Here is an 11,246-nt window from a genome sequence, read left to right as displayed (position 1 = left end):
GTCAGAACTTTAAGTTTCCGTGGTATCCTGAATTTACTTTAGCATGAACAAGTGTATGTAAATAATGAAGCACATAGTCTTCTTAGTTTATCTCAGTTTTTTTGGAATAATTATAGTAATGCACTCTTTACTGTATTTCTCAGCATCGCCCATGTGGCAGTTTGCATCATCGTTTGGCCTATAGTGGGATCCGAGTAGACAAGCCGCTACATGGCATTTTCTTGCTTGGTCCATTCGTGAACATCTGCAAACACTACAGCAGCGAACAGCCATCTGCCTTAAACGAAATGAACTCATTGTTCCAACCTTCATAAGTCATCCAAGCTGAAGCTACAACCAGAGAAGAAATAGAAAATTTCCTGCAAAGATTTACTGCTGCATAACGTCGGGAGCTTACACCCGTGCGGTTACGGTCTAGAACACGGATGGTTTTATATGCTCCATAGAATAACTTTGTCAGTAGCACTACTGCCTGCGTTTGCAGGATCCGAGTGCACGGCGTTTTGGTAATCTTATCAGAACAGAAAAGCCCTAGAATAACGGTAATTTATTGTTTTACAGATTGACACTGACATTTAGCAGAAACTATTAAGGGCACGTACAGTTTCAATAAATATGGATGAAAAGGCGAAACTTGGACAAGAAATAAAATGGTGTCAGCTACAAGGTTAAGGCAAATACGTGCAGTCAAAATTCATTTGTTCGTAATGTTTGAGCTGTTAGGGTGTCGGAAAACAGGTAAAGGTCTCAGCCAGATTAGTGCAACGAATTCTGCAGTGAATTAGGACATATAGGCTGGAGCTCTTCTCCACTCGTACAACAATGCAAGCGCAGCACATACAGCACACTTGAAAACACGGTTGTTGTGTGCGCTTTTGTTGGCAGCCTGGTTCCTGCAAAGGAGAAGAGGCTGGTGAAAACATAGTTATGTTAAGGCAGATCAAATTTAGCTTAAGTACTTTGCCGTTCCAAACCAAACGTCCCAAACATTGCGCTCGACCTATTCCGATTCCATTAAAAAAAATTGTGGTGAATCATTTGACTACTTCACTTGTTCTCGTGAACTACTTTTGCAAAAAAAAAAAAATATTTTTGCTGCCTCTTACAGCGATACGAATGTTGCGGTGGTAGGTGAAACCTACATTGCGAAAAAAAAACCCACAAATATACAAAACTACATAGAGGACGTTGCAACTCTTCTCTCCGCTATAACAGGAATTGCGCCTACTTAATCGCGCCAATTGGTGGCCGCTACTTTTTCCCACAATGTGATTGTGGTGGAAAAATACCGTGACTATGCGCAGAGTTTACCAACATTTAGAAAATTCTAGAACTTTTGTATGCAGAAATTAAGAGACTGACTGGATAGTTGGCAGTAAAGGCCTTGAAAAAAGTAGTGAACAAAATGGGCGAGTAGTTTCCGACTGAATGAGGCGCAAACATAAAAAAGAAAATGAAACGGCTCGCGTACAGGCATATATAGATTGGCAATGCGCTGCAATTAAAATACATGGTTTAATACATTTGGAAGGACGTACAGAATAGCTTTCATTCTATTTTTCATTCTGTTCGATGGGAGTACTTCTTGTTTTAGGTGAGAAAAATACTTGTTGAGCGTCCACCTTGTCCAAATAAGCGCCGGCCCGCAAGTCCGCTTCACTGTGCCACACGCTTCTCCGGGCAGAAGGAAAAATACAGCGGCCTCGCAGCTAAGATGGTATGCTGATTTGTGTTCTCAGCTTATGGCTTTTTGATAATACTAATCCTACACGCATTCTGAGGGTTAGCATGGCACCGCTGACGAAGTAGGTGCCAGAAAAAAAGTAAGATAGTTGGCTTAGAAAGATATTGTCATAGCAAACGTGTATATGAAACACTGAGTCATATATAGTCAATGCTTTCAGACTGATTCTAGATCGCTTCTTGACCCGCGTGGTTCGTGCTACGGAGCCGAATGCCTCTTTGGTTTCTTCAGCCCAGCTTCTGCGCAGGTGAACTTTGCTCTAGAGGTCGCATCGCTGACACAGCCCGTGAGATGCACGGTTCGTCTTTCAGTGGCATCTCATGGTGGCACGTAACATTAACATTGCGAATGGTGCGAGTACACCGCTGTGTTGTCATATTTTACACGGAGCGCCTGTGCTCTTATACAGGCCGCAGCTTGGTCTGTACAACTAAATGTGGAAGTGTTCAGGCCTACCAGGTAGTGCTGGGCGAAGCCGAAGTATGTCTTCCATCTTGGCAGATCACCGCAGAACGATGCAGTAAAACCACTAACTTGATTAAAATAAGCCCTACACAGAGGAAATATAGCTACGCAGTAAAAAGCCGGTGGCCTGCGACCAGCGGAGCCACTAGGTGTTTTCTACGGAAGATTAAGCCACATCTGAGATGACGTAATGCTCAATGTTTGCAGCCGTGAAGCGTGTATTACCCCAGAGGGCGTCGTAGGATTCAATTTGGTTTTCGCGCGATCGTGGATGCGTAGAACGGGAAGAGACAAAGATCTAGAAGGACGATGTTCCCAAACAATTACTCAGCTGACATCGGATGCAGCACGCATGGCGAGAAAAAATGTAGGGTATACCATTTGACTGCGTAAGTTTTAAGACGATTCTGCGGTAGCTTTTAACGCAGGCAAGAAGACGCTAATATTTATTATCCTAGTATGGCCGATATGATGCAAAAAAGCCGTCGTACTGCACGGCCAGTGCTTCTGCACCTGAAAATTGTGCCTGTGAATTGGTAAGCATAAGGAATTTTAAAGCAATTTTATTTTTGGGTTTATGAAAGTACTTGTACAGTAAAACTGATCTTTCGTTCTCACAGGTTAATCGACCACCTCTATGTTCAGCATTCGGTTAGTAGTATGCGCTGCAGGCTCAAAACAATGATCGTAATTGCCACTGAATTTTCCGAGAAGCTTTTAGACACGCTACAAGACCTCACGTTTCAACACTTCGTGAGGGTAGAACAAGCAAAGTGCTTAAGAGAGCTCAAAACGAGCCTACAGGGTGATGACTTGATTTTTCTTCGCACAACATAATTGCTTTCTCTTCAAAAAATGCTCCCAAATTGTATCACTGAGTTATTACGCAAGCGATGTTTCATCCCTTCATCGCACAGAATCGCTCCGTAGAATCTGGAGCCCATCGTGCCAAATTCCTCGTGATTGAGAACTGTATATATCATAATTCTTTAGTTTTCAGACGGTGCGTCATCACAGTACAAGAACAAGAAAAACGTTCAAGGTCTGGGCTATCGTGACAACCATTTTAATACATCTGCAGAAGAGAAATTTTGTGCAACCTTTCATGGCAAGAGCGCTTCTAACCGGGTTGGCGGCACCGTGAATTAGTTGGCAGCCAGGACCAGCCTTCAGAGGCCCTACAACGGACTTATAGATGCACCTCATCGGCTCAAGAATTGCTGTGTGTGCCAGAGAAAAAGATTGAAAAGAAAAAAGTTAAACTGCAAGCAAGGTTGGAGTCTGCGATCTCCCTCAAAGTTAGGGCTACCTTTTCACAATTTCGTGCCATCATCACAGATGACTGTTAATTGTGGGCTCACCTCATACTCCGTCACACGTGCGTTGTAAGGGACTCAAAGACCATCGGGAAGGCAGTGAAGACTGCAACCTTTTGAAAGCGACAAAACCAGGCACACGATATGAGTCCTAGGAGTCATGCCGCGCCTGTCTTACCTGCACCTATGTGGCGACGTGATAGTAAAAAGCTGCTCTCAGGAATGTCGTTCGTGGCTACCACGTTTCTAAGTTCCCGCAAATGTGAGACCATAAAGCCGCGCACGATACTATCAGCCGCATGGTTGCCGCATCCTTCAGTTGCCCCGGAGAAGTGTCCACTGCTGTGAAGCGCCCTTACGGACGGCGCTTATATGTACGGCCCAAAGTGGACGCTCTAAATGAATATAATTTCCTCGCTTAAAACAAGAGTACTCCGATTAGACCATCAGAAATGCACTTTTTTATTACACGCTTCAAAATTAATTTGACCATTCATTATTACTTAAATCATTCCATTATTATTTACGCGCCTGAACATCAGGAATTTTCAGTTTTTTCAATGTTTGGATCTCTTCCATATTGAAGCTACTTTCGCATCGACTTCAGTACTTTTTTAATACGCTCTACTCCAATGTTTAATCGGCACCATGTTTAATAGCTGCTTGTTCTTCGTGCAGGTATGTTACTATTTTGATGCCGAGTGTATCCAATCTGATGATCGCTTTCTGCTGCTGCTCCCTTGCCCACAACCTCTTGTATCCTGCTGGTCGAATGCATTGTATTGCGCAAGATGTCTCCTCTTGAGCGGAGATGTGGAAATCAACGCTGGCCCGGGCCCTCGGTCTAGGTCTAGGCGTGGACCCGGTTTCGCTCTTGATGAGAATGATGATGCTCGCCCTTCCTTTCATAGCCATGACAACAACGGTCCTTCGGTATCCGAAATGTTCTCTAAACTATTGGAGGGGCAGACTCAGTTGGCACGAGATGTTGCGGAAATCAAGTCATTTCAACAGTCAGTTGCGCGTCGCTTTGATGTTTTAGAGTCACGTGTTCATGCACTAGAATCCACTCTTATGTCCAAAGACTAGTTTACTGTGTGATTTACGTGCTGAAATAAGTGCCTTGACTACTAAGGTAACGGGCTTGGTCTTAAAAAATGGCAGTCTTGAAAATCATTCTCGTAGAAACAATCTGATAATACACGGTATTTTTGAATTCCTGGATGAAAACGCTACCACCCTTATGTCTGCAGTTTCATCTGTACTTACTGAGCACTTGAAGACTAGCTGCCCTCATATTGAACGCTGCCACAGGCTCGGTGGAGCACGCACTGGTTACATTTGTCCCGTCATTCTAAAGCTTTCTAACTTCAACGACAGAACCGAGGTTCTTAGGAACATCTCAAAACTGAAGGGTTCAAATTTCGTCATTAAAGAAGATTTATCTTCTAGAGTTCGGCTAATTAGGAAAAAAATCTGGGACGCATCAGCCTCTTTTCAGGACAGTGGTTCTGCTGTGAAGTTGAGGTATGATAATGCTTTCATTGACGAGGTTCGTTATAACTGAGATGACAGTTCAAACTCATTAGTAATCGCACCCGCTCAACGTGTTTCTTCTGAGCCTGGCCATTTGACTTCCGTTCCATCCACTTCCTGAATTCATCCAGGCCGTTTTGAGAACCTTGTTGTCTTGAACATAAACGCTCGTAGTATTGTTAAAAAGTTTCCCGATTAATCGTCCCTTATATCTTTTCATTCCCCCCATGGTATCGGCCTCAGAGGCTTGACCGCACAATGGTATTTACGAATCTGAGTTCACTCCACCGAGTTTTATTGCCGTGCGCTTAGACAGGAATTGTGGTACTGGTGGTGGCGCGGCACTGCTTATCCGGTCGGATCTACGATTCGCGGTCTTGCCTTCTCCTCCAGAAACAGAATCCGCGTGGTGTAAAATTTACCTACATAATTGGTGTATTGTGATTAGTGTTATATATCATCCCCCCGACTCTACTCTTGATGCCCTTCATGCTGTTGCAAATTCCATGAGCGAGATTAACATTGCTTCGTCGAGTTTTATCTGCATGGGTGACTTCAACGCCCCTGGCATCCACTGGTCATCCCTGCCTGCAATCGGTCGCGAGATAGCTATTTATAAAGAACTAATAATCATTTCCTTGTCCGTTGGTCTCACCCAGGTTGTTCCTAGTGCAACCAGGTTAAATTCTTCTCATTGACTTAGTTTTTCTAAGCGCTAACCTAGCCGAACGTGACTTTTCTTGCGAGGTAATTGATAGTATTTCAGACCATAAAGGCGTTTTAGTGTCACTCTCTTGTGCAATTTCTAAATCCCCCTACACGTTTACTAGTTTCCCTGATTTCACTCGTGCGGACGACAACTCCATTACTAATGTCTTATCTGATCATTTCGATGCGTTTAGTGCGCTTTCAGATAACCAGGATGTCAATTGCCTTGCTAATTACTTTGAGCGTCTTGTCTAATCATGTATCGAAAGTTTTGTACCCATTAAAACTAAGAAAAAAAAATTAACATTCCATGGATGACTCGTGATGTCTAGCATTTGTCCCGTCGCGTTCGAAGGTTAAGGCGTTCCAGAGGAGGCAGTGATCCCATGGCGTTGGATAGATTTATTAAGGCAAAGAAAGAACTGAATCTTAAGTTGCAAAAGGCCAAGGATTTCTTTTTTCGTGTCGCCTGCACAATTTGTTAGGAACTAACCCACGAAAATTTTAAGTCTTCTATTTTACCTCGCGATGCTTCATCCACTTCGTTCAGAATAGATAATGACGTCATCAACGGCACGGCGGTGATATCCGATGCTTTCAACAAGTATTTCCAGTCCGTGTTTGTTTCCGATAACAATTTTATCCCGACACTTACCAATATAGTTTCTTCTGAAGCAATCAGTGACGTTGAGATAAACTGCGAAGGCATCCTCAACCTTGTATTAAACCTGGATGTTAAGAAATTCACCGGTCCGGACGGGATACACAACGCGTTCCTTGTTCGTTATTCGTTGTGGTCATCGAAATATCTGTCAGTCATATTCAGAAAGTCCTTATTATCCGCTACTGTACCTTCTTCATGGAAGTTAGCCAAAGTGCTCCCTCTTTATAAATCTGGAGATCAGCAGTGTTTGTCGAACTACAGGCCAATTTCACTGACGTCACAGTCATGCAAAATGCTGGAACACGTCATTCATGAGCGCATCACGCTCTTTATGGAATCAAATAATTTACTGTCTATCATGCAACATGAGTTTAGGCGCGGTTTTAGCACGTTAACGCAGCTAACTGAGCTCGCGCATGACATTTCATTTAACCTTCATGTAGGCAACCAGGTTGATGCCATCTTTATAGATTTCTCGAAGGTATTTGACACCGTTTTGCATTCTAAACTTATTGCTTAACTTAATGCTGTACTGAATAATCCCCATTTAGGGAACACGATTTTAAGCTTTCTCTCGTTTCGCTCCCAGTTCGTCTCTTAAAGTTCGACTGATTCTACTCCTGTTGATGCGACATCAGGTGCGCCCCAAGGCTCCGTCCTTGGGCCGCTTCTTCTTTTACTATATATAAACGATTTGCCGTTTCAGTGCTCTTCTAACATCCGTCTTTATGCTGATGACTGCGTTCTATGTGAAGTGTTTAACTCTCCTAACGATCATTATCGCCTTCAAGAGTAGTTTTCTAGGTTTTTCGATTGGTGTAACATTTGGCAAAGGAACATTAACTTCAATAAAACAGTTCTGATGTCTTTCTGCAACAAATCTTCCCCCTCTATTTTTAGTTACTCGTTCAATGGCCGTATTGTAGATGAGGTTTCTGAGTATAAGTATCTCGGTGTCATTTTACGCATAGCATGTCATGGTCTAAACACATTGATTACATATGCAGTAAAGCACTAAAAAAATTAGGTTACTTGAGGCGAACGCTAAGCCGATCTCCTAAAGACACAAATTTACTAATGTGTAAATCTCTAATCCGCCCTGTTCTTGATTATGCATCTGTAGTTTGGAGCCCGCATAAGCAGTTAGAGATTAATAAGCTAGACGCAATAGAGAAAAAAAAGCTGTGCGATTTATATGTCATCGTTACGATCGCGACTTTTCACCCTCTTCAACACTTTCTTCCTTGAACCTAAACACGCTCTCTTCTCGTCGCCGTGTCGAATCATTAAAATTCATGCATTGCATTGTTAATTCTTTGGTTAGGCTCTCAAATGATAATTACATTAACTTCGGGCCAGGATCATCAACGAGAAGACATCATGACCTAAACTTGATACCCTACTACGCACGTACTAACATGTGCAAATGCAGCTTTTTTCCCCGCTCAGTCGAAGACTGGAATTCATTACCTGGGTCCATTCGCTCATGCTGATCCCGAATTTTTGCAACCGCCATTCTAGATGCATAAACGTGCTCACCCATGCTCGGCAGCATTTCGATAACTTCTTGTGTATTTTCCTTTCATCAGTGCTCTTTTGTAAAAGTGTTCACTTGTGTTTACCGCTGTATACTCCAATGAATTTTCGGTACCTTTTCTCAACCCCCTTCCTGCTATAGCGCAAATTGCGCTGCAGTATGCATAAATAAGAAATCAATAAAATAAATACTTGTGTAGTGTCTCTAAGATTTGTAAAATTTCCAGCAGGTCACAATCAACCCGTCATCACCATAATTCTTCACCACAAAGCACATCGTGAAATAAGGGGCCGTATAACGCAAACCTATTCCAATGTTTTTATTCCAGTCTCCTAACGTCAAATTTCCGTAAGCGCCGGCGCAAGCATCGGGCGGTCACCCGTAGGGTTGTCTGAAAAGACCAATGAAATGCTCCCCTCTTTCATAGGAGGTCACTTTCGTTTGCTTCAAAAACGAATAACATTGCGAGCACTGAGCGGCTTGTCTTATCTAATTGGCTCACAAGAGGCTAGGAGCATGCTAAAGTGGAGAGGGATTCGATGGGGCCGAGCCACTGAACTGACTATCGATAACCGGATGAAGAGGGTGGTGACGGCGTCTGCGAGTGGTCCGCTTTCTGTTACTTAGCTTGCGGTGACTCGTCGGCAATCGCGGCGGCATGCAACGGAAACTTAAGAATGACGCTAAAACGGATCCTCAGCAAAGAGTTGGCAGAACGAGGTCGTAAACGTGCCGAAAGTTCTCGAAAGCGGTACACGGCCACGCAAAAAATATTATTACATGCAAAAAAAAACAATGCGCTCAGGCAGGGCGAGTAGCTAGTGCCGGAATGATCGGCGGCAGCCATCTTTTATTCCTTTCGAAACGTGGCAGCCTGCGGCTATTCAGAAGGACATTCAGTTTAGTTCGGCACATTAATGCATCTTTAACGCGTACGCGTCACTTTGACGTGTTAAGTTTTTGCGGTTTTGTGACGTCGTGTGGGAGGCAGGTGAAGTGGGTGCAGCCCGAAAACATTTGACCAATAGCCGAGGGCTAATGGAAAAAAGGCGTCGAATCATAAATGGCTATTTTTGTTTCCGTCAGTCAAATTACGCATAATCAGTGTGTACACGTCATATCAGATGGGGAGCTATCGTGGTTTTCGTGACGTCGCGTGACAAACAGGTGAAGGGGGGGGGGGGGGGTCCAAAAAAGTTTTTGACCAATCGCGGTGGACTGATTGCAGAATTGGAATAGAAAAGTTTGGAATAGTTTTACGTTATAGCGCCCAAGGTAGCGGTCGCTAATGAGAGAGAATTAGTAGGCGTGATTCACATTATAGCTGCTACAAGATTAAAAAGAAAAGAAATCTCGCAAAATACAATACTGTACGGAGCGTACAGTATTGTATGTTGCGAGATTTATTTTGGTTTTTTGCAAAGTTAGTTGCGCACATGGTCGCAACATTCAAATCGCTGTAAATGACCTGAAAGATTTTTTTTTTGTGAAAATAGATTGTGAATGGCGCAACAAAATGATTCAGCTGCAATTTTTTAATAGGATCGAAAAGGGTCGTGCTCAATCTGACCCCACTCTATTAGTTTTTTAGTTTACTTTTTGTTGTATATACATTCGTTAAGGGTTTTTTTTTCTTTTGTGGTGCGAGACGGTTTTCATTTATATTAGCAAATTAAAATTTTCAACTTGTTCTGGCGTTTGTGTAGCCAGACAGACATACATAGATTTGACATCCACAATATGCACCCACTAATAGACGGAATATTTCTATTAAAATATCTGCAACCATTTCCTAGCTTTGTTTATATTAGGAGCTATGTGACTGCTACCTTTTCTTTATCACAATAAAAAATAACATGATGTCCAAAGTTATACTTTGTCGTGCTGTTATTTTCCGTTACAAATTGAAATAAAAATCGCAAGCACGTCTATATGCATGAAGGTATCATCAGAAACGCCATTTCATGGTTGCAAAGTTCCTCATTGGGATCGGGTATTCATAGGCATGATAAGGTAACTAACGCGAATGTTTTGAAGCAACGTTCAAGTAACGGTCGCTTATTACTTTGAATACCATCGACTGTCCACTTTCTACGCAAAAATACGCTGCACCTGGTGTTTCCTAACTAGCTGGTGCAAAGCAAGAAAAATTGCAAAAATTAGAGCGACGTACCTGCTCGTTCGCAGAGAAGGTAGCCTTGCTGCAGCGCGCTTCGCCGTCCTTGAATTAGCCTAGGGAGGGACCATCTATCCGAATACAAGCCGTTCAGGCGGCGAGAATGGTGGCGCTTGCGCAACCAGATCTGCAAGGAGCAATCTGACACAGAGACGATACACCCACTAATGGCAGGAATCTTGACAGTTGTTTTCTTTTAGGTGGTTGAAGTCCGCCGCAGACGCATTCTATCGCGCCCGACTTGAACTGATGCAGCTTTTCTACGATCTGTCGCTAGAAACATGTGAAGCACTGGCGCTCGCACCTATAGTGGAAGCGCTAGGCCTTTTACCCCGCTGTGGTGCTTTGGGTGAACGCACGCAAAATACCCGCACGTCAGTCATCAACTGACTTATGCGCGGAAAAACTCGACAGATCACTGCACTGACTGGCGCTATATTTTACAGTGTGGCCGATCTGTTTCGGCGCCGCCATATAATTATGCCGTTGCCGAAGCACCCCTGAGGATTTCACTTGGCCGTAAAACGACACCCTTGAAGATGCGCAGCATCGCTGTGGAATGAAAAGCTATAGGGGCAACAAGTAAAAAGCAAAGGAGGCGAGGTTCAAATCACATCGCAGCCTTGCTGACCCTCTAACGGCACTCGAACAGCGATTGGAGGTAGCGGGGCTGCCTTGAGATTCTCGAGCAGAACGCTCGGGCTTTCCTTCACTGAAGGAGTCTTTCGAGTAGAGGGTCGAGTCGGGGAGCGTTTGTGATAACCGGGGTAAATCCCCCGAACGAGCACGGTCTACGTTGTACTTGTGTTCCCCTGACCCGCTCGTTCAGACGATGACCTTCTTGCTTTTTGTTCTACGTACATTTTCTTTAGAAAACAGCGAGTTGGAGCGTACTTAATTTTCGCGTTATGGAATACGTCGTGCAATGGAGGGGGGGGAGCTCGAATTCCACACAGCGAAAAGGAATGTCCATTCTTATGGTATTGCTTCTCCTTTGAGTAACATTTAGTTGGCCCGACCATTTGAGGGATTGCCTCTTTTGCCTCTTTTTATGTAGGCTGATGCATAATTAATGTTCTTGTACTACTACAACCAGTACT

Source organism: Dermacentor andersoni, chromosome 4 (assembly GCF_023375885.2).
Source record: "Dermacentor andersoni chromosome 4, qqDerAnde1_hic_scaffold, whole genome shotgun sequence".
Taxonomy (NCBI): domain Eukaryota; kingdom Metazoa; phylum Arthropoda; class Arachnida; order Ixodida; family Ixodidae; genus Dermacentor; species Dermacentor andersoni.
This window is presented reverse-complemented; position numbering follows the sequence as displayed.